The sequence below is a fragment of the Euprymna scolopes genome, chromosome 23 (genome assembly GCF_053919585.1).
Source record: "Euprymna scolopes isolate OS-2025 chromosome 23, ASM5391958v1, whole genome shotgun sequence".
Classification (NCBI taxonomy): domain Eukaryota; kingdom Metazoa; phylum Mollusca; class Cephalopoda; order Sepiida; family Sepiolidae; genus Euprymna; species Euprymna scolopes.
The window spans coordinates 25,583,402-25,609,180 of NC_136504.1; the positions used below are offsets into that span (position 1 = coordinate 25,583,402).

A 25,779-nucleotide genomic window follows, 5' to 3' on the forward strand; every position below is an offset into this window, starting at 1 on the left:
CAATATGAAATTTTGTTTAATTTATCAAAACTGGTTATTAATATTTTCTTACAACGGGATTTGTCTATACACAAACATTGGAAGGAAGGTAATGTTTTATATAAACGAAAAAGAAATACATACGCTGTACTAATGCTCGCACTTATCTTAAACTGGGAGGAAATACAAAACCAACGATAATAAGTCAAATTGTTAAAAGTTAATATCATCCAAAAAATGTCTTGGTCGATCCTGTAGAATGCATTAGGGGACGAGCAATAAATATGTCTATTTTCCAAAAGAAAGTGATAATTCCTGGGAGGATGGTTTTCTATTATCTTGGCAGATATGATGAACAAGACACGAGTTAGACACAAGGTCATTTTTAAATGTAAATGTGGAAGATTTCCAGCTCCCTGAAAAGACATTCTGGCTTTGGGTAAAAGTAAAAATTGCTTCATTCGAGAAAGATTTCTTCTTCACTAAACGTGGCCAGAAGAGATGAACTGTAGTATCAGAACAAGTACTACACTTTGCTCCTAGCCATTTATCAAAACTGACTATTAATAATTTTAAAAAATTTCATGAAGAAATAAATGGATTGACCGTAGTTGAGGGCGTACTGAAAGCTTGTTTTTCATTGGTTTGTGCACCAAGATGTAGGCAACGGCACCATTCCTTTCTTAGAAATGACCCACATTATTTTTACTTACGAATGGCGTTTCAAAAATAATTCCGCCTATTTTTTATTCTGCCTGAATGGATCAGAGGGGATTCCAAGTTACATCAACTGAACATGCATTCATGACCTGAAATTTCACCTTTCTGTTACAGATGTTGATTAAGCAATCCCTGTTATGAACATGCATCAGAAGCAGTGATGTATCATTGAATTTCTGGTAAAGTGTATTGAGAATGGTGGTGACTATGTAGAAAAATAAATTCCGGAGCACAAAAGATTGCTCGTTTTAACATCATATGGACGGGAAAGTTCTTGTGATTTTTAACTTTTAAATTAAGATGAACATATCTCAGCTCAGACAAAAATTTATTGATCGAAATAAGCACCACCAGTATCAACACACTTTTGCCAACGCAAAACAAGTGTATTTATGCCAGTAATGCAAAAATCTTGCGTTCTGGTGGTGATTAAGTCGCTAAAGGCATTTTTAATATTGCTTAGGTTTTTGAAGCATTCCTCATGCAGAAAGTTGTCGAGATGCTTGAAAAAGTGGTAGTCCGTAGGTGAGAGGTTTGGTGAGTATGGTGGATGAAACAGAGTGTCGTAGCCCAATTCGTTCAACTTCTGCAGGGTCGATTTAGCAACGTGTGGCTGGACATCGTAGAGGAGAATTGAGTCTTTTCTGTTGACTAATGCTGGGTGTTGTTGTCGAAGTTTCTGGTGCATTTCATCCATTTGTTAACAGTACTTCACCACTGTAATGGTTTCGGCGGCATAAAAAAAAAACTGTAGTGGATGAGACCGGTCGCAGACTCTCAACATGACCTTCTTTTGGTGCAACTCTGGCTTCGGGAAGTGTCGTGGAGCTTTGTTGGTGTCTAACCACTCAGCTGAGTTGTGCCAATTTTTGTAAAGAATCCAGTTTTCATCATAAGTCAAAACCCGGTTGAGAAACAGGTCGTCCTTGTTGCGTAAAAGATGGGAAGATAACGGCGTTTCTTTTGGTTGTCATTGAATTTGTGAGGCATCCATTTATCAAGTTTTTTTGTCTTTCCAGTCTCTTTCAAGTGGTTAGAAATTGTCATATACGTTACATCTAATTCAGAAGCAAGTTCTCGAACAGTTGTGCGTGGATTGGCTTTGACTAAGGCTCTTAATTGATCGTTGTCAGCATCTGATGGCCGACCACTATGCTCATCATCTTCAAGACTTATCACCACCACAAAATTTCTTAAACCACCATTGTGCTGTGCGTTCAATAGTGGTTCCTGGGCCAAATGCTTCATTAATATCGTGAGCTGTTTCAGCAGCTTTTCAGCCTAGCTTGAATTGAAATAAAAACTTATGCAAATTTGCTTTTTTTTCCTCTTGTATTCAACATTCATCAAAAAAGACATAATTGTTTTAAAATAATCGTAATTTAAACGATTAGATAGAGCGAAACATTTCTTAAAATGATATATAAAGTAAAGGTATTATAACGAAAACTTATTTGAAAATCCATCATTTGAAATAAAAATTATAAATTCTGCAGGAAGTTTCTTTTCAACCTAATGATACTATACCTGTCTTTTTTTTTTTTTTTTTACAAGGGAGTCACCACTTATCAAGGCTTAAAGGCCACTCAAGAATAAGGGTTAATGAATGCAATGTGAAAGTATAGCAATCGTTAATGGTTTGGATTGGGTACAATTGTATTATTTAAGAGGATGGGTCAACAAGAAGTTGTTTACTTTAGATTTGAATGCTACTATACTGTAGTCAGCTGAGAAGCAGGCCACTGGAAATGTGTTCCACAGGCGGGTAGTTTTAGGAAAGAAGATGTGTTCGAAGAATTTGCGTTTAGATTTAGGCACAGATAGAGAGTGGAGGAAACTGTTCATAGTGGTTGTAGAAAGTCGAGTGTTTTTTTGTGAAAGTTTAGCAGGAGGGGACCATAGATTAGAGTTCAGACGAGCACTTGCCATAAAAATAACGATAGAGCAGAGACAGGCGAGCTAGTTCATAGCTCTTTAACTTTGTGAATTTTAAAAAATAGGAGGCTTTACTTTTGGAATGACTCTCGTATGACAAAGCTCACTCTGGACGCTCATGCACAGCCATCGTTCACTGCTGGCAAACGTATATTGAGAATGGTGGTGACTATGTAGACAAAAATTCTGGAGCACAAAAACGTCGCTCATTTTAATGGTACCACTCCCATCTTTGTAGATCTTCAATTTTTTGAGTTAACAAAAGAATAGGAGGTTTTACTTTTGGAATGACCCTCGTTTAATACTGATTGCTTAGCAAAGATTTATCAAGTACCAGTTTATTAGTTTTTATTATGACAAGACTGGGAATTGAACCCCAATCTCTCGATCCATTAAGCTAACATTCTAATTAATTAGACATTAAAATATATTGACATTAAAATATATTTACACAAATTCATTAATCAACTATTTACTTAATATCCATGAAATTTATTCAGATATAATATATAGATATAATGAAAATTTATTCATTCAACTAGCAGGAGACCCGATGTTGCCTGGGGTTAAATGATGATCAACAAATGTTTCATGCTCCTATATTTTTATTGTCATTGAAATCGATGAAATCATCCATTTTTTAATCGAATTGATTGATTGAGGACACATCATGATACACCGGGAGGAAGCTTCATATGCCTCCCCGCAGTGACTTAGTTCACAATACATTGTAGTCTACATTGCACTGTAGAGAACCTACTATTGATTTTATAAAATTATTTTTATATAGAATAGCTTGAATTAAAGTTTAAAATGCAAAAGTCAAGTATCATGGTTCAGTTGTGCTCCAAGCATAAACATTCATTTTGAACGCGCCCCTATCATATCAAAGAACCTACTGTTGATTTTATAGGTCTGGCCTTACTTCTTGCGCAGTGTTAATGGCTTGAATTTAAGTTTATAATGAAAAAGTCAAGTATTATGGTGGTTCAATGGTGCTTTAAACGGAAACATTAATTTTGAATGCGCCCCTGTCAAATCAAAGAACCTACTGTTGATGTTATATGCTGGGCTTTTCTGGTTGCGTGGTAATAAAACTTCTCAAATGCACATGATGTTAGGCTTTATGAGGTGTTAACTTTGGTCAAAATCGCATGTTCGTTCTTTCATTGGATTTTTTCGATTATCGATATTTATCAAAGACATTCCGATACAAAACCTATCTAAGAACATTGCTAGGCCCATAAAATACTTTCCTGTGAAATTTAATAAAAATCGGCCCAGCCGTTTAGGAGTCTATAGGAAACTATATAAGTAGAGATAATGAAAACGATATTATGATGTAAATATTTCACAGTTTATTGCAATCTAAAATTGAAAAATAAAATATCTGTGCCTAAATCCAAACGTAGATTCCATGAGCAAAGCTTCTTTCTTAGAACTGCACGCCAGTGAAACTCTCTGCCGCTTGCCTGTTTCCCACCTGACTACAACTTGGATGTCTTCAAGTCCAACATAAACAAACTCCTGACAAACCGCCCCCTTAAGTAAGACACTCTATCAAAACCCCCAATACTAATGATTACTACAATACTATCTCATTGATTACTGTACATGCAATAACCCTTAGCCCTGAGTGGCCTTCGGGCCTTGATAAGTGGTGATCCCCATGTAAAAAAAAAAGAAAAATTAAACTTTGTCATCCACGCTGTCAATAAAACATAAAAATGAGGCTCTTTTTATTACGCTCGATCATGTAAAAATCTTTCACAAATAAAAATAAATATTTTAAAATTTAGAGTGTGGGTTCATCTTCTATATATATATAAAAGGTAAAATATGTGTGTGCGTGTGTATGTGCGTGCGTGTGTGTGTATTTGTATGTCTGCAAAAACTTTCGACACACGCGACGGATCCTGACCATATCGGTATAGTTTTCAAGCTCGATCCTTCAGATGCCAAATATCGAAAAATTGGCCAAAAACATTAATTCTTTCACCCTCAACTGACAGTTTTTTACAAGGAGGGGTCAGTTTTTGCGTTGCGATTTTTGCAAGTCATCGTTCGCTTTTCGATTGACTACACTTAATTTAAACGCTCTTGACTTCCCGTCACACCATGGAGACATCGGCTAAGACATGATGTTTTTTTTTTAACAATTTTATTCTCCTTTGAGTTACGGGTTCGAGCCTACCTGCCAACAACCACTTTTTTTTTTTTTACACCTCTCTCCACTCTGTTGTTTTGTTTTTTGTTTTTACTCGACACGACACACCTGAGCAACGCCAGGTACCGCACTAGTCTTATATAAAGTTAACATATAGTTATCACCAGGTTCATAATCACTTAGCTTAGAACAGAACAGGTAACAATTTTTTCTGTGTGATCATCGATTAAAGGCGTTGGTGGTCAATATTTTGACCACATAAAGGTTGACTGGAAGATAACATCCAGACCATCTCTATTTGTAGGAATTTTATCCGAAGCCCATCTGTAACATAATAAAGAAAAAAAGGACTATAAAAAGGAGAAAAAGGTTGATCACAGAAGAGAGTTGGAGCACATCCGAGATTACGTTAGTTGTGATTAACGTTCGAGATCACATGGGTGACATCACAACTGTAACAATGAGAAAATAAATGTCGTTGTTACAAAAAAAAAAGTTCTTTTCTATTCTTTGTCTACTTTGCGACTGAGCATACACCGTGTTAGTTCCCAGACAACATTACACACCTAAGAAAATTAGCTTTCCCATAAAGGCTGATGATGTTATATGCTGGGCTTTTCTGCTTGCGTGGTAATAAAACTTCTCACATGCACATGATGTTAGGCTTTATGAGGTGTTAACTTTGATCAAAATCGCCTGTTCGTTCTTTCATTGGATTTTTTCGATTATCGATATTTATCAAAGACATTCCGATACAAAACCTATCTAAGAACATTGCTAGGCACATAAAATACTTTCCTGTGAAATTTAATAAAAATCGGCCCAGCCGTTTAGGAGTCTATAGGAAACTATATAAGTAGAGATAATGAAAGCGATATTATGATGTAAATATTTCACAGTTTATTGTAATCTAAAATTGAAAACTAAAATATCTGTGCCTAAATCCAAATTTAGATTCCATGAGCAAAGCTTCTTTCTTAGAACTGCACGCCAGTGGAACTCTCTGTAAAAAGGAGAAAAAGGTTGATCACAGAAGAGAGTTGGAGCACATCCGAGATTACGTTAGTTGTGATTAACGTTCGAGATCACATGGGTGACATCACAACTGTAACAATGAGAAAATAAATGTAGTTGTTACAAAAAAAAAAGTTCTTTTCTATTCTTTGTCTACTTTGCGACTGAGCATACAACGTGTTAGTTCCCAGACAACGTTACACACCTAAGAAAATTAGCTTTCCCATAAAGGCTGAACACAGTGTGAATTTCCCCTTAAATTAGGCACTTACATTTTCAAATAAAGAGAATATCTCTTAGGTGGTTTGACTCTGACCGGAAATAGCTTCAACTCACTGCGCCCCTTTGGCTGACCATCTATCACTGCAACGTCTGTCATTCATATGCACCAGCAAATCATGTTGCACAGCTCATGTTAACCCTAGTAGCTATTTAACTAACTTGGAGGTGTATTCCCAAGACACATACATCAAATCTGCACGCTTACGGATAATCTTAAGCATAAGCATGACAGACGGATGAAAAGAAGGTGGGTTCCCTTTACCATGCTAGAAAATTACTTGCACCTGAGAGTATCCTACAAAGCCACCATTCGCCCATGCCTGGAGCATTGTTGCCACATTCGTGCTGGTATCTCCCTTTTTGAAAGAATTAAAAAAAAAGTCTCCAATCTAATAGGTTCTGCACTGTCAATTAAGATTCAACTCCTGTGCCATTTGCCGATGATACAACGTTCTACAATAAGAATGAAGCAAAAACGGATGTACGCATTACTTAGGCAATAACAAAATCCATAGAAAACGATTTCCAGTCTGCAATAGAATGGGGTCGTTAGTGGATGGCAATATTTAATGCTACTAAGACTAAGCTTCTTTCCTTTAACAATTACAAGAAGCCTTCTCAACCACCAATAGCCATAACTAATAACACCATACTTGAAAGCTCTCCTTTCAAACTCCTTGGTTTAACATTCACAGGCAATATGAACTGGAATAAATACATGCGAGGACAAGTGAGGACATTGCCAGGGCTACTGCAAAGAAGATGGGTTCCCTCTACCGTTCTAGAAAATTACTCATACCTAAAAGCATCCTGTACCTCTACAAAGCAACCATTTTTCCATGTATGGAATATTGTTGCCACATCAGGGCTGGTGTATCTATCACCAGTCTCTTCCTCTTGCACAAAAAGGAGTCCCCAATCTAATGGGTTGCGGACTGTAAAATAAGCTCCACCCCCTGTCCCATAACTGCAATGTTGCATCCCTGTGCATGTTTTTTTTTTTTTACACAGGAGTCACCACTTATCAAGGCCCTGGGGCCACTCGTGGATAAGGGTTATTGAGTGAACAGTAATCAATGGGATAATATCACAGTAGTCGTTATTAATGGAAATTTGGTAGATTGGGTTACGTAAGGGGACAATTCATCAAGAATTTGTTTATGTTGGACTTGAAGACAACCAAGTTGTAGTCAGGTGGGAAACAGGCAAACGGAAGAGAGTTCCACAGGCGTGCAGTTCTAAGAAAGAAGCTTTGTTCATGGAATGTACATTTTGATTTAGGCACAGTTAAAGAGTGAGGAAAGTTATTGACAGTAATGAAATGTGCTTTGATGAACTAATTGCACTTGTGCCTCTTGATGTATGTACCTCCAACAAACCTGACATGCAGCAAAATCCCACGACTTCTACTCTAAATAGATTTTTTTCTCGGACTGCTTGATTTTGGAATTCCCTCCTGTTACCTGTTTCCCTGACTGTTCTGACTTTAAGTTTAAATGTAATGTAAACCGACATCTCACTAATCTCTTCTTGACATGGTCCCATATAGTAACCTCCTTACGTCCAAATGGCAATATGCCTTGTTTGGAGTAAGCATAATTGAAAAGAAAAAAATCGTTTCTTCTGTGTCAAATTTTCATTGATGACCCGGGCTTGAACCTTCTCAACCACCAATAGCAATCTTCTATATATATAAAAGCCAAACGTCTGTGTGTATGTATGTATGTTTGTTTGTAACGCTAAAACTTTTGAAAGACGGAACCAAACTTGACAAATTTGGTATCATATCGAAGCCCCATCACCCGGATGACAAATATCGAAATTTCACGTCAAACGGACCACTAGAAGTTGGTCAACTGATCAGTTATCTTCGAGGGGGGCCCCCAAAAAACCTGTCATTATCTATATATATAAAAGACAAATGTTTGTTTGTAACGCTAAAACTTGAGATGAAAGATTCCTCTCCCCTAAGAATAAAACATATGTTCAATATCTGCTTTTGTTTTTTCATTGTTTATACGGTCCCGAGCAACGCCGGGTAGCCCTGCTAGTCTATAATATAAATCTCACCTGTCTGTTTAAATGTATGTATGTATGTATGCATGCATGTCTGCCTAAAACTTTCGACAGAGGCGACGAATTTTCACAAGATCAGTATCATTTTGAAGCGCAGCATCTTGGACAATAAATATCGAAAAATTGGCCAGAAACATTAATTCCTTTACCCCAACTGGGCAGTTTTCTACAAGGAGGGGTTGATTTTTTGCAAGCCATTTTTGCAAGTCATCATATCGGTTGGATTGACTTTTCCTAATTTTAATGTCCCGAACTTCCGGTTGCATCATGGAGTAGTGGTAAGACGTCAGATTTTCTTTCACTTTCTTTTCCGCCTTCGTGTCATTGGTTCGAACCTGCCTGCCTACTACCACTTTTTTTTTTTTGCTCAACGCACCTCCAAACACCCTAGCAATGCCGGGCCTCAAGGCTATTAACTAATAAGACTGCACCTGAAAGCGCTTCTTTCAAACTCCTCACAGACAACATAAACTGGAATAAGTACATTGAGGACATTGCCAAGGCTTCTGCAAAGAAGGTGGATTCTCTCTAATGTTCTAGAAAATTACTCACACTTAAGAGTATTCTGAATCTCTACAAAGCTACCATTCACCCATGCATGGAGCATTTTTGCTACATGCATGCTGGTACATCGACCAATAATCTCTCTCTCTCTTGGATAGGGTCCACAAAATACTCTTGAATCTAATAGGTCCCACATTGTCAACTAAGCTCTAACCTTTGTCTCATCGCCATAATGTTGCATCTCTGTGCCTGTTTTACAAATATTTTAATGGAATATGCTCTGATGAACTCATTACACTTGTGCCCCCTTGACATACATACCCCTGACAGACCCGTTTAGCAACAAAATCCCACCCTTCACAGTAGAGATCCTTAGATGCCGGAAAACCTTTTACTCTAATAGCTTTTTCCCTCTGACTGCTAAACTTAAGAATCCTCTCCCTGTTACCTGTTTCCCTGGCAGAAGTTTAAATGTAATGTAAACCAACATCTTGCTCTTCTTCCTGCATAGAACCCTGTAAACTTGGCCACAATTAGTAGCCTCTTACGTCTAATTGGCAATATGGCTTGTTTGGGGTGAACATGAGTAAAAAAGATAAATCTACTAGCAGGTCACTCGAACCTGCATCACGCCAGAGGAAAAAGAGGCAAGACCCCCCCCCCCCCAAAAAAAAACTGTCTTGTCGATGAGCTTACCGTGGTTGTGACGTCATGGCTGGTCGAAATAACGCCTTTTATCGGACGTCGTTTACGCAAGCTTTGAATAACTTGCAAAAAAATGTCCGCGAAAAAACTGCCCCCCCCCCTAGAAAAGTGCCCAGTTGAGGGTGAAGGAATTAATGTTTTTGGCCAATTTTTCAATATATGTCGTCTGAAGGCTCGAGTTTCAAAATGATACCAATCTCGTGAAAATCCGTCGCTTCTGTCAAAAGTTTTTGCGAGACATACATTCATACATTCATACATACATTTAAACAGACAGGTGATATTTATATTATAGACTAGCTTAGGTGCCCAGCATTGCCCGGGTGTTTGGAGGTATGTGTCGAGCAAAAAAAAAAAAAGTGGTAGACGCGATGAAGGAAAAGAATGTGCCCCCCCCTCCAAAATGTGATGTCTTTGCCGTTGCGTCCATTGCCAAACCGGAAGTGGCGAAGGTTCAAATTAAGGCTAGTCAATCGAAAAGAGAGAATAACTTTCGAAAATATTGCCGAAAAAAAAAAAAAGCGACCCTTCCTTCAAGAAAAGTGGTCAGTTAAGGGTGAAGAAATTAATGTTTTAGCCAATTTTTCAATATTTACCATCCGAAGGGTCGAGCTTCAAAACGATACCGATTTCGTAAAAATCTGAAAAGTTTTAGGCAGACATACAAACATACATACAAACATTTAAACAAACAGGTGAGATTTATATTATAGACTAGCGGGGGTACCTAGCATTGCCCGAGTGTTTCGAGGTGTTGTCTCTTAAATCCAAAAGAAACACGTGGGGGGGGGGAGGGGTAAAAAAAGTTTTGGTAGGTAGGTAGGATCGAACCCGAAGCCTTGAGACGAAGTTGGAAAATAAAATGTGTAAAAACATGGCACGTTAACCGCTCGGTCAGCAAGAAAGAGTTACTGAAAGACGTTTGAATTTATTTAAGTAAGAAGAGAATTGACAAGTGACCGCACTTAATGACGTCAAGTGGAAGTCGTAAAGTTAACATTTTTTGCGAGCATTACGATGACGTAACAATAGCTATTCAGCAGTTAGCATTTTCTGCGGGACAGTTTTTACTGAGGTCAATAACCTGGTTTGTTTGTTTTTACCCAACTTTGGGGAAAACCAGCTCCCCCGTTTATTAGGGGAGTGTCTCGAAATGAAAGCAACCGTCTGATATGACGGTGATAAGCCGACATTGACCAAACATTACAATGTGATCTGGAGACCACTGGCCGTGGGCCAGGGATTTGAATCGAGTTTTGCTTTCTTTATATCGAAAAACGAAAGCAACACGCGTCGATCCGAAAATGTGGAATATTTAACGTTTCAAAGTCGGGCAAATTAAATAGACAGGCGACCCCCGTTATTATCATTTAGAAAGCATATAAAAAGTTTTAAGAATGAGCGACCCCCCCCCCCCGAGAACGCCCCCCTGGAAAAAAAAAGCCTTTAGCGGACATACACAAAAAGCGAACATACATACACACACACATTTTCGCTTTTATATATATAGATTATATTGAACCCAATATATAGTAATGAATTAAAAAGTTAAAAAATAAACAAATAAAAATAACTCGTGCGCCACCACTGAAAATCGAAACCAAAACGTTTAGCTTACGATTTACTTTTTCCTTTGACGTTAATGCCTTAACGATAAAGACATGTTTGCAGCAAGGCTAAAAATTAAAACAGGGACTAATAGCTATTACGTTATGCATGCATATTCGTAATACCGTCGTTCGACCTTCACCTGGCAAATTCTATTTTTTTAATTTAAACATTTTTCACCGATTTTCCCCAGCTAAAACTCAAATATAAAGTTACGCATGAGTTCGAATACCCTATACATTAAGTTTCATGTCTGTAAACCAAAAGCTGACAGAGGAGTTTGGTAAACAAATTTTTTAAACAAAAATATATGCACATACATGAACATATATAAAAAGAAGTGTGTGTTTACTATAACCTTTTTACGCAAATATTACACAAGTATAAATCATGTAGAATATCTGAATGAATATAATTACACGTAATAGTTAACTAAAGATGATCATCCCATAAGAAAACCTAAAAAAACTAATAGGAAATTAATTAAAGTTAATATTTAAAAGAATATGCAAATTAACTAGATCTTTTGCCGATGAATGCAGTTCCACGACTCATATATAACAAGGTTGTATTTTTTTTTTAAATATAAAGAAAAAGGGTTTTGTACACGACTATCAATACCCACAAACAACAACAAACAAACAAACAAATTCATGGGAGTATAAATATCAAACCTGAACCTGTCTCTGTGTGACGAACAGCGTTGCATGTGCGCATCAAAAATGTCGTCGTTAGAATTTCTATTATATAAAAATACCTATCAAATTTGTTATATTTAACATAGGTTTTTGAAATACCGAAAATAAGTACGGCCAAAAATGGTGGAATAAAGATAGGGGGCCATAGTTTTAAAAGCTGATTTATCATTTTTTTTTTTGTTTAGGTTTTCGACTACATTTTTTGAAAGAATAAAGACTAATAGAGTTTAAAATAGACTTCGTAGCCTCGTAGGAGATGTCCTTTTCTCTTCCCTGCAACCTCTATCTCACAGAAGAGATGTTGCGAGCTTGTCTCTGATGTATCGTTATTTTCATAGAAAGTGTTCGACTGAGCTTCAATCTATGGTCCCCCCTCGCCAAGAAACACTCGTCTAGCTGTAAACACTATCAATAATTCCCCCCCCCCTCCCACTTGTTATCTGTGCCTAAACCTAAACGTAGATTCCATGAACAAAGCTTCTTTCTTAGAACTGCACGCCTGTGGAATTGTCTTCCGTTTTCCTGCTTTCCAGCTGACTACAATATTGTTGTCTTCAAGTCTAACGTAAACAAGTTCTTGATGAGTCGTTCCATATAAGTTAACAAATTTACCGAATTTTCATTACTAATGATTACTATATTTTCCAATTTCTACTGTACACTCTTTAACCCTTATCCTTGAATGGCCACTTGGCCTTGGTAATGTGGTGATGCATGTTTTTAAAAAAAAAAAAGGTTAATTCCCAAAAGGGGGGAAAAAGTTATGAAAAATGTTTTCACGGCAAGCTAACTAATACAGTTAACTTTTGAAGTTAAATAAAATCATTGTAAAAATCCTTTGCAAGGTAAATATTAGTTTTCTGAGTCTATTTCCAAGATAATTAGTAAAGTAAAAGTCCTAAGTTATTGAATTAAATTAAAAAAAAAAACACCTTGTTTGTACCAAAATAGCTTAATTAGCACCCAAAAGCGAGAGATTCCCGCTTCATTCAACCTAAAATCCTCGTCACATGGATTATACAGAGACCCAAAATTTCAGATAGTCAAAAGGCGGTCTGAAAATGACGTAAGGTAGTTTTTCTTTTTCTTTTTTTCTCCCAGATATGCATCAGTACACTCCTATCGTGAAGGTTTGTCTAATTTTTACCATGTTTTAATTTAATTATTTTTCTTTAAATTAAAAAAAAAGTTTTATTTTTCAAAATTATATAAAAATTATGTTACGCCGAATAAAATATTAGAACCGTACATATAAAAAAATAATACGAAACCTGTAATTAAAAAATTAGAAATATTTTTTGTAAATATAATCTTTTTGTTTGAAAATATTAAATAAACAATGCTTAATTCAATGATAATAACGATAGTTCGAGAAATTAATTTTTCTTCGAGTTATATCGAATACATTAATACGGAATGTAGGGGATTTTTTCGTAATGTTCCAGTAAAATTGAATTTTTTTTAAAATTGTTACAATTATTTATTTTATTTTCATAAAAAAGCAAAAATAAATTGATCGATTTTTTTTTTACTACAGAAAACCATTAGGTGTATCAGAATTTTTGTAGGAATTTTTGACACCCCTAACACGAAACTGCAAATAAAATATAAAAAAAACCCGTAATTTCTCTTTTAAAGGTGGGTTGTTTATTTTCTTTATGGATTATACTTCCAAAATAAACTATTAAAGTTGTATAAAAAGTAATCCAAATATTTTTTAAAAAATAGTAATGAAATTAATTGAATGTTACGAGTTCAGTATTTTTCAATTTTTAAACTTTAAAAATCTATCAAAATTTTTCTATTGATTCTATTTTTACGATATTTTCAGGGTCAATGTGAAATGTTATGCTCTTTCCAATAAACCGAATATAATATTTTAAACAAACGTTTTTTTTTTAAATTCACGCCCCCCATTTTCAAATGTCTATGAAAAAGTAATTAATTTATGTACCAAAGTTTTATATATCACAAATTGAAGATAAAAGATCAATAAATAATATATTCAAATTTAAAAACAAAAAAAGTAGTGTTTTTTAGAAATTTACCTGTAAAGTCCGAAGTTTAAAACCTATTTTTTAAAAAAAAACCCACGTTGTTTGTTTTTGTGTTTTTTTTAAAATGAAACCTTGGTCCTTGCTCCTTTAATTGAAAAAAAAATTAGGGCTTGAATGACATTTTTCGAGGAGTTATAAGCTTCGAAAGATAGCGGGTGGAACTATTCAATAGTTTTCACGAAATTTCTGACACTGCTAGAAAACCATAACTTTAGTAAAGGTATTTTTAGTTTAAACAAAATAATACATTTCCACTAATATTTAAGTAAAAATAATGTGTTCATAATATTCCGTGATCATTATTTGATAAATACTGAAAATTTAATTAAAATGAGTTAATTTCCTGCTATTTGATGAATTTTTAAGTAAAGGGAGGGGTCAAAATGTTTATATAGTTTAAACATCGGCATTCATTTTGCACGTACCTACCGAAAAGGACCTTTTGGCCTTCATTTGAAACCTTTGTATATAAGTATACGTAATTAACTTTTTCCTTTATTTCCTTTGAAAACTTTTGTCCAGCCAAACAATGGTCTATTATATAAGAACGGGGATTTTACTTAAGTCAATAATGGCCGTTGCTTTCTTCCGAAACGTTTTAGGTTGTTTAGAAACGGAAACTCATTTCTAAAATGAGGACAACTATTAAGATGCGTCCGTTAGGTCCGTGCATTTGGAGACATAAATGCTGTATAAACTTAAGCGTGACAGACTGGCGGACAGATTAATGAACGGAAAGAGACATCTAAAATAACTGTATTCATTTAATAAGTCTGCTATTAATTGAGATCACGTCTACTGGGGATTTTTTTTTTTTACATGGAGGTCACCACTTATCAAGGCCCGGAAGCCACTTGGAGATAAGGGTTATTGCGTGTACAGTAATCAATGGGATAGTATTGTAGTAATCATTAGTATTGGAGATTTGATAGTGTCTTACTTAAGGGGGCGATTCATCAGGAATTTATTTATGTTGGACTTGAAGACATCCAAGTTGTAGTGAGGTGGGAAACAGGCAAACGGAAGAGAGTTCCACAGGTGTTCACTTCTAAGAAAGAAGCTTTGTTCATGGAATCTACGTTTAGGCACAGATAAGGAGTGGGAAAAATTACTGACAGTGGTGTAGCAGAAACAAATAGAACTCTTTTCTTGTGCGTCAGTGTCTCCCCTGACTGTGCGATATGGCACATACTGACCAATCAGAGGCATAGCGCAGGGATCTTCCTTATCCCTTAAGGAACTACAACTGCTTCTGTCCCGGACGAGAAAAACTCTTCCCTTTTCCAGCGAGACATCAAAGAGAGCGGACCTGTTTCCTCATTCTCTCTCTCTGCCTACACCAGTATCGACGATTCCCACTTGGGAATAACTACCGGGCAAAGGTAGACGAGTTCTATCCTAGATATATCTTTTTGCCATCTTACCCTTGCTTCAATAAACCTTTTCCTTGTGAAGTTTTACGAAGTTGCTTGTGTTGAAATATTTATTTTATTAGGGAGTGCCCGAAAAGCATTAACTCAACTCCCTAAAGTAGTTTCAGCTAGACGGGTGTTTTTTGTGAAAGATTAGCGAAGGGGGACCAGAGATTGGAGCTCGGACGATCACTTGCCATGGAAATAACGATAAAACAAAGACAGCCTCACAACGTCTCTTCTGTAGGAGAGAGGTTGCAGAGAAGAGAAAAGGGCATCCCCTCACTAAGCTACAAAGTCTATTTTGTACTCTGTCAAGGCAGGATAGGCTGTTTTTAGCAGCTCCTACCCAGATATGGCAGCAGTACTCCATCCTTGGACGTACTTAGCTTTTATACAGATAGAGAATGGCATCAGTAGTGAGATATCTTCTGGAGCGGTAGAAGAATCCCACCATTTTCCCAGCGACCTTGGCAACAGACTTGATGTACGTGTCTCATTTCAGATCAAGAGTAAAGATTAAACCCAGAATCTTGTCAAAACATGGAGCCTCCCCAAGACGAGAGCCATCCATAATGTTATGTTAAAGATGTTTGTTCACATTACATTTAAACTTCTGCTTGTTAGTACAGTCAGGGAAGCAGGAAACAGAGAAGGAATTCCAAAGTCTAGCAGTTCAATGAAAGAAGCTATCAGAGCAGAAGTCTTTCCGGCATCTAGAGAGGAAGTCTATGGTGAAGGGATGGAATTTTGCTGCCAGACAGGTTTGTCGGGTGTATGTACATCAAGTGGACACAAGTGTTATGAGTTCGTCAGAACACATTACATTATAGTACTCGTGAAACAGACAGGGCATGCAACATTGAGGCGATGCGACAGAGCTTGGAACTTGGTTGATAGAGTGCCAGACTCACTTTTTGGGACCCTGTCTAAGAGGTTGAGACTATTGGTAGATGCATCAGCCCAGATGTTGACCGATCTCAAACCTTGATAGTTTTGACACGAACCCCACTCTAAACAGCTCTAAGATTCATATTCTAAATACGTTAATGGGGGAAGTTGGATGAGTAATGAATAGGGCTAGGACAACAGCATATTCTTTTCATTGTTTTGACTCTCGAGTGTGTATCCGTTAATATCTTATATGCTTTTATATAGAGTGATGTGGTTCTCGGTTGATTAACTGTGTCTAACTTTGTCGGATATATACTAGAGAGTGAAACAATGAAAAGAATATTCTGTTGTCACAGCCCTAGTCAAAAATCCGTCAGGAATTGAACTAAAATATTGCCTAGTGCGAAGCGGTAACCATTGGGCCAGCTTCATCTGTCCTGGCAATGCAACACAAAAAAGACACTTTACAAAAGAAAATACAGCAATAGGTGCATATATTCTCATACCGATGCATTCACAGCAATAATTCATTGAATTCTTTTCACTTTCGTAAGATGTTTTTCACACACGTTATATAAACAATCCATAGATGTTGTTTTGCTTTCATCTGATGGCATGTGTCGACTTTAGATTATTATGACATATTTTGATATACGTCACTTGATTATGGCATATATATATATATATATATATATATATATATATATATATTTATATATATTTATTTAATAGTACAGAAGTTCAGAAAAAAATTGGTACCGTCGGTTTCAAGTCCAACATAAAGGTAAAACGTAAATGATGTTAGGCTCTCGTCAGCCATGTTGTTTCTGTCACATGGCTGACAGAAAGCCTAACATCATTTACGTTTTACCATTAACTGGTCCTCTTTATGTTGGGCTTGAAACCGACGGTACCAATGTTTTTCTGAACTTCTGTACTATTAAATAAATATATATTAGCTCTTATATCGAAAAAATTTTTCTTTGTAATCGAGCACTTTGTTTGGAATTCCTTCCCCATTAGACAGTAAACAAATATATATATATATATATATATATATATATATATATATATATATATATATATATATATATATAGTATGCTTATTATACAAACATTATTGGTTATATATGTGCATACAGGTTTCAGTGGTATTTCCATTTAGAAAGCCACCTCATCGGACCGATAAAAGAGCGAAACCACATGAACCCAAAGAAAACTGAAACTACTAGAAATCTAATAAACTGATCCCCACACACTTTTTTCGGTGTGATGAGTTGGATTTCTAAATTGAGGTTCCACTGAAACATGTATGCACATATGTAACCAATAATGTTTATATAATAAACATACAATATAGCTGCTCTGTCCTTCATCGAGCATTATTTGATAAACACAGGGGTTTCAGTAGATGGATATCTAGAAAACCAAATTATACAAACATTATGTATATATATATATATATATATATATATATATATATATATATATATATATATATATATAGTGCAAAATTTTGTTGAAAATTCAAAGACTCACGGATTCTTTTTTATAACCTTCGTTTATTTCCTAGATTTTTCCATTACAGCCGTTTCATTAATGAGTTGGCAATTTTACGATGTATGTTTCCATGAAAATATCCTGTCCTCACCAACTTCTTCAGATGTTTATCCATTAGATTTTTACAACAAATGGTATATTTTTAACATGCTGGACATTGTATATATATATATATATATATATATATATATATATATATATATATATATATATATATATAAGCGAGATAAGACACTGATAGAATTCAGATGAAAAATCCTGATAGATATGACTTGAAGTAATACTTTCAAGGAGATCCTAGCCAAAAAGGAAAAGCTCAATATTTAAGAATAGAGCAATATATAAGTTTCATGGTTAAATTTTAAATTCTGAAAAAAAAAACAACATATAGAGACATATATTCGATTTAAGAATTTATTGTTTGACAAAAGGAATATATAGAAGGGGTTATTTTAATTTCCTTAATCCATGGATTTTCAACAATGGCTCATATCATCAGAGGAAATGAAAGTAAGTAAAATGTTCAGCTGCGAATGGACGCTATTTTGCTTTTCAGCACAATTGTTGAAAATAGTTTTTTGAGTGGTTGTAGATAATTATATGGAAAAAATTATACGAAAAGAGAAGTTGATACAACCTGGGTAATCCATTATCGAAAGGAGTCCAATGTCATTTGGGGTTATAAATCCAGGTGGGCAGAAAATAGGCCCATGGGAGAAAGTGATGTTCCCATATAGCGAAAGCGTACTGCTCCTTATTGATTTTTCGAAAAGTATACCGGGCAGCCTTATTTGTTGTTGCGTTGATTGTGTGTTGGTTGCTGTAGTCCAAATGCTTTCTCGGTGTTGACGAAGTGTATCGGCAATTGGGTGGATATACCATTCCATTGTAATTATCCCCGTGGGTAATAGAAATTGAGCATTGAGTTAAGTGTGCAATGTGTGTGTATGTGTGTGTGTGTGTGTGTATGTGTGTGTGTGTGTATGTGTGTGTGTGTGTGTGTATATGTGTGTATGTGTGTGTGTGTGTATGTGTGTGTGTATGTGTGTGTATGTGTATGTGTGTGTATGTGTGTGTGTGTATGTGTGTGTGTGTGTGCGTGTGTGTGTGTGTGTACGCGTATATATATATATGTATAAAGAGAAGTAGGGTTTCTTGCTGGAATGATCTATAAATAACATTTTTAAAAAATTTTATACTTTCATCTGATGGCATAGGCCGACTTTAGATTATTATGACATATTTTGATATACGTCACTTGATTATGGCACACACACACACACGCATCCATATATATATATATATATATATATATCTTCTATAATATAAAGCTGAACGTCTGTGTGTGTGTCTGGTCACGAATAGGCTCCTATATGGTTGACTATTATAGAAAACTGATCACATATAATGATAGATGTATTGACACATAGGAATGGATATGTTTGATCTGGCATAATGATGATTCATTAAAATTGTGGGGTCTGCGTACACGCCTGGTCCACAAAGTATGGAAAGAAAAAATTTAAAAATCAAAAAAAAAAAAAACGTTTACAAGTGTTTTTGATATAGATGTACATAATAATACTTTGATAAGTATGTTTTAACTTAAATAGGTATGGTATAATAAAATTGTGGGGGTCTGCGTTCACGCCTGGCCTCCATAGAATGGAAATAGGCACAAACTTTAATAAAGACTTTTCATATCTATCTGCGTAAGTATACTTTGATAATTATGTTTCAGTTTGAAGAAATATGGTATAATAAAATTATGGGGTGTTCGTTCACGCCTGACCTCCCTGGATGGAAATATATCACAAAGTTTAACAAGTTTTTTTTAATATAGATCCACAGAATATTGTGATAAGTGTTTCAGTGTGAATAGGTATGGTATAATAAATTATGGGGTTATCTATTTTATTTTTATTTTCATCATATTTTGCTTTGGTTTTGATACCCCCAAATTCGAAGCTATCTCTTTACAACCCTTCCTTTTCATAACCTATCATACTTTCATAAATCAGAGTCCATTTTATGTAGGCTGTTTTTGAACCCAGTCAACGACTGGTACTTTCGCTAGTCTATAATATAAAGCTGAATGTCTGTGTGTCTGGTCTCGAATAGGCTCCTATATGGTTGACTATTATAGAAAACTGATCACATATAATGATAGAAGACGTATCGAGACACAGGAATGGGTATGTTTGATCTGGCATAATGATGATTCATTAAAATTGTGGGGTCTGCGTACGCGCCTGGTCCACAAAGTATGTAAAGAAAAAATTAAAAATAAAAAAAAAACGTTTACAAGTGTTTTTGATATAGATGTACGTAATAATACTTTGATAAGTATGTTTTAACTTAAATAGGGATGGTATAATAAAATTGTGGGGTCTGCATTCGCGCCTCGTCTCCATAGAATGGAAATGTACACTAGCGGCCAACAATCTGGGACAGTTTAGTTTTTTTTTAATTTCTCCCGAACATTCGGAGGGATTACAATTAAACTTACACACATTTAATCTATTTCTTATGTTTATACATTGTATTAATTACACTTCATTGTAAAGTATAGAAAAAAAGTTATGAGCATTTTAAATTTTGTTTTGTTTTAATTAAAGTGGCCCAAATCATGGGACAAAGCAAAGAAAATAATTTATTGTGAACTGTGTAGTCAGTTTTTTTTCACTTTTCTAAATACGAAAATGACGAATATGTTGATTACGTCACTTTGTAGTGATTGCAGCCGGTTCCACCATCATTATGACACCTAAAATTGATGCTTCCGTCAAAAAATCAATTATTAAACTTCATGGGGAAAACCATTCAATACGGAAGATAGCTGATGACTTGAAGCTGTCGAAAAGTACCGTTGGGAGAGTTATAGAGGATTTCAAGAATACTGGGAAAATTCTACCAACCGAGAAAAATGTCAGACCTCGAATAACTTCTCCTCGACAAGATTGATTGATTCAAAAGATGGCACTGAACGATAAGTTTCAGTCAGCTGCCAGCATTTCTCGTGAACGACATGTCTATCATGACATGAAAGCGTCTCATAAAACAGTATCAAGATGCCTGAATAAAATTGGTCTGTTTGCGAGATCACCATCTAAGAAACCGTTGATAAACAAGAAGAACAAGAAACTCAGATTAATCTTTGCTCAAGAGCATATGTTGCAGACAGATGATCAGCGAAATATTTTTTTTTTGATGAAAGTAAGTTTAATCTATATGAATCTGACGAGAAGAAATTTATGAAGAGGTTTGCTGGCGAAAGATTTAATAAAAAATGCACAAAGAAAAAGGTTAAATTTGATGAGGGTAGCGTAATCGTGTTTTGAATGATTTCTTGGGAAGGAACGACTGATCTGGTTCGTCTAAACGCCAGAGTTTATGGAACAATATACAAGAACTTATTGAGAGATGATGTCATCCTAATACTTCGAAATTCTGAGTATGAAAAACCTATTTTCATGCGGGGATAACGCCCCCCCCCCCTACCACAAGGTTAAACATGTAACGGAATTTTTGAACAAGCAAAATGTGAATGTTTTGGATTGGCATCCTCAAAGTCCGGACCTAAACCTCATTAAAAACCTATGGTCTACTTTGGAGAACCGTGTGAGTGCAAGAAACTCTATCAATACTGAAGATTTGTGGCTAAAACTTAAAGAAGAATGGGCGAATGTCGCCATCTCATTCAATCTTGCAGTAGAAGGTGCGCTGCATTTATAAAAAATAAAGGCTTGTTCACTAGATATTAAATGTGTGTCCACCAATTTTGGTATTTTGATGTTTCAATGTTATTACTTTTAAATTTATTTTCTTTGTCCCACGGTTTTGGCCACTTCAATCCCCCCCCAAATTGTAATGCTCATAACTTTTTTCTATCCTTTATAATGAAGTGTAATTAAAACAGTGTATCAACATAAGAGATATGTTAAATGTTTGTAAGTTTAGTTGTAATCCCCCCTCCGAATGTTCGGGAGAAATTGAAAAAAAAACTAAACTGTCCCAGATTTTTGACCGCTAGTGTGTATATATATATATATATATATATATATATAGGGTGACCCAAAAAGAAACCGGGCCCCGTGTACACTTTATGTGGTATCTTCATTATTTATTCACCGATTGCCCTTATTTTACAGGACATGGCAGAATCAACGACTGTGAGTACACCAAGACTCCAGTGGGAGCTGGGACAAAGAATACACTGTGTTAAATTTTGCTACATGACAGGATCGTTTAAGAAAACCCAGGACAGTTTCATGCGTCAGTTCGAATGTGAAAAGGCTCCATCCAAAAGCAGAATTAAGAACTGGGTGGATCACTTCGAGAAGTATGGGACCATGAAGAAGCTCAACGCTGCCAAAGAGAAACGTCCAAGCCACTGGGGATGTCCCATGAAGCGAACAGCCGAGCTGGTCGAAAGAGTGAGAGAGTCTCCAGCAGAGTCCGAAACGCTCTGTGTGTAAGCAAAGTCAGTCCCTCGGTATGTTCTGTGAGACTTGCAGGAGAGTGCTGGTGAACGATATCAGGGCTCACCCATACAGAATACAAATGCTGAAGATCCTTACAGCCTCAGACAAGAAGCAGAGGAGGGCTATGGCATTCAAGATGCTCGAGAAGATCGAGGAGACACCAAGTTTCCTTAACCTCCTTTAGACCTCAGATGAAGCCCACTTCCATCTTGATGGAAAGGCGAACTCCAAGACAAATGTCTTCTGGGGGGTCATCCAGACCCAATGAAGTAGCTACCAAGCCCCTGCACTTTCCTAAGTGTATGGTGTGGGCTGCAATCTTGGCCAGAAGCATCATCGAACCAATCTTCATTGAAGAATCTAGCGCAGCAGTGACAGTCACCAAGGAGTGGTATGTGGAGGCCTTCAAAACATTCAAGAGTGAGCTCCAGACCATCTACCTGTCGCTCATGAGCAAGTTCTGGTTCCAGCAGGATGGAGCAAGTTCTCACACCTCAAACCTGTCCCGTCCTTGGACGTACTTGGCTTTTATACAGATAGAGAATTACATCAGTAGTGAGATATCTTTTGGAGCGGTAGAAGGATCCCACCATTTTCCCAGCGTCCCTGGCAACAAATTTGATGTACGTGTTCCATTTCAGATCAGGAGTAAAGGTCAAACCCAGAAGCTTGTCAAAACATGGATCCTCCCCAAGACGAGAGCCATCCATTTCAATTGATGCCAGATGGGGATCAGAGCGTTGATGATGTAAAGATAGAAGCTTGGTTTTGGATGCATTAAAAGTGACCAGCCACCTCTTTCCCCATTGTACCACGCGCTCAAGATCAGAGGAGAGAGAATTAGAGAAAACTTTGTCATTTACGGCCTTTGATGTGTTGCCATAGATGGTCGTGTCATCAGCAGAGATGTCAACGAATGATTTAAGTATGTGTTTTGGGAAATCATTGATGTAGATCAGGAAGAGAGTTGGGCCCAGGATGGACCCCTGGGGAACTCCAGCATTAATACTGTGCGCCTCTGATTTCTGCCCATCAACCACTACTCTTATGAACTTATCAGAGAGAAATGATTTAATGATTGAGAAAACATTTCCAGTAATACCATAGCTGGAAATCTTGTGAAGTAGGCCCTTATGCCATACCTTATCTAAGGCTTTCGATATGTCAAGAGAAATTGCCCTGGAAAGGAAACCTTTGTCAAGAGATTCACTAAGGAATCGGTTTTGGTATCAGGAAATAGACTCAAATTTTTCCGGTTCCGATACCCCCAAAAACTCTGATTTTTCCGATTCCCGATTCCAATTAATAGTCCCAACACTACTATATACTAGCTGGACACCTGGTCATACAATCCGCTTAAAAATGATATTCTGATTTATGCAGAATCAATCTTCTATTGATTATTATATATTACGGGAGACTAATTCGCAAAAAAAAAAAAAAATAAATAAATAAAATAAAAATAAATAGATAAATAAATAAATAAATAAATAATAATAATAATAATAATAATAATAATAATAAATAAGTAAATAAATAAATAAAGTAAAATAAATAAAAATAAATAGATAAATACTACTACTACTACTAATAATAATAATAAATAAATAAATAAATAAAGTAAAATAAATAAAATAAAATAAATAAATAATAATTATAACATCGTTCACCAAATTTCGTCTGCGTTTGTTTACAATATCACGCCAGTTGATAATTTGCTTTACGATTTTAAAAATAGTCTTTCTTTTCTTATTGATAAAAAAAGCGGAATATTTGACGTTAAACCGGGCAAGGTTACACAGATTTTACTTAATTATTTCTAATGATAATAGTGAATCTTTGTTTTACATTTCGATAATTTAATATTTAAGTAAACTATTGGAATGTAAAATAAATTCCTATTAAATTAAATTACATTAGTAAATAAGAGTTAAAAGAAAATCGTTCGCCGTGGCTCGCATGAAGCTCATCAATTGATGACGTCACCAGATCATGTGTACATTTTGGAAAAGTTCACATAAAAATGGTAGTGCCTAGTTTTCACCTCATTTAATAGTAAAAATAATGATGTCATCCACGAGTGATTTACAAAAACATACTTTTATGTTTTTCTTTTTTTTTTTTTTGAGGGGGGTATTCAATTATAAAACTTGTATAGCTAAATAGGTACTTCTGCAGTTTAATTAACCGTTTTACACAAGTAACGCGCCGACATTTATTGAACAGAGTACTGTTTAACATTTCACAAAAAATATGTCTACATGTTTTTTTTTTTTTTTTTTTTTTTTTTGTAGCGGCGGCGGCAAAAGCACCTGTTGAGCTATACAAGTTCTATAATTGAATACTCTCTAAAAAAAAAAAAAAAAAAACAACAAAAAAACGAAAAACATAAAAGTATGTGTTTGTAAACCGCTCGTGAAAACTGAATTTTTTTTAGATCAATTAAAAAGCATTAAAAATACAATGAACCAGATTTTTTCATTAAACTTACTTGTTATTCCAAAAGCCCGCTAAAGATTCCTCCGCGATGTGACATTCACTTTACTACGCTCGTGCGCGCGCGAACGCATCATGTAAGAAAATACTACCGCGTAGCGTAAACGAAGTCAGTGAAATGGCGAAGAATAGTTCCAGGGTTCAGAGGTTAATACCACGCAAGCGCCGCAAGCGGTAAATTTGCGACGGAAACGGCTATCATATTCTTTTAAAGCACACCGAAATCTACAAAAACAAACAAACAAAAAAATGTTTTTCTATGCGAACGTGCGACGGGCCTTAAAGTAAAATAATACCCACAGCCTAACATCACAAGTGCATTTGAAAAAAAAATTATTACCACACAAAGCAGAAAGGCTTCTCATATAAAATCAACAGTACCTTCTTTAATATGACAGGGGCGCGTTCGAAATTAATGTTTCTGTTTAAAGAACAATTGCACCGTGATACTTGACTTTTTTTTTTAATTTTAAACTTAAAATCAAATAATGTCATAAAATCAACAGTAGGTTCTTTACAGTGCAATGTAGACTACAATGTATTGTGAGCTAAGTCATTGCGGGGAGGTGTGTGAAGCTTCCTCCCGGTACACCGTGATGGGTCCCCAACTAGAGCAGGTGATCAACAATCGATATAATTGAAAGATGAACGATTTTATCGATTTCGACGACGATAAAAATATGGGAACGTGAAACATTCGCTGATCATCATTCAATATTGGGCAATGTCGGGTCTCCCTGCTACTCTTTATTTGTTTTTACATAAGCAGTAATATCCCAGCCAGCCTGAATGATCGGCCCATCATCGGCCCATTACATAACCGACGATCAGCCGACAAACACTGTAATGGGCCGATGATGGGCCGATCATTCAGGCTGGCTGGGATGTTGCTACACAGTCATGAGCATGATTTTGTCAGCCAGTTATCAGTAACTAGAGACCGCTTCAGGCGATACATCTTATACGAAAGCAAAGTTTGAAATGAAAATATCAGGCCGCCTTCGTCTTCACGGGGAGTTAATATCAGGAGATTCCGTCAAATGTTGCGAAAAATAAGATTTGGTTGTATGTAAATGAGACTCAATAGGGGTGCGGAGTTTAGACTCAAATCTGCGCCCCTGTAAAACAGATAAGAGTCGACTGAAAAGAGCTTGATATGGGTATCTAAAACGGTGCCCTATTATCAGG

General features: G+C 35.9%; 1 protein-coding gene across 3 annotated transcripts in view; it reads right to left on the reverse strand.

Annotated features, from left to right (window-relative positions):
• Positions 1-25,779, reverse strand: part of LOC145245808 (uncharacterized) — an 81,386-nt gene that overhangs the window by 48,618 nt on the left and 6,989 nt on the right. The window lies entirely within an intron of this gene.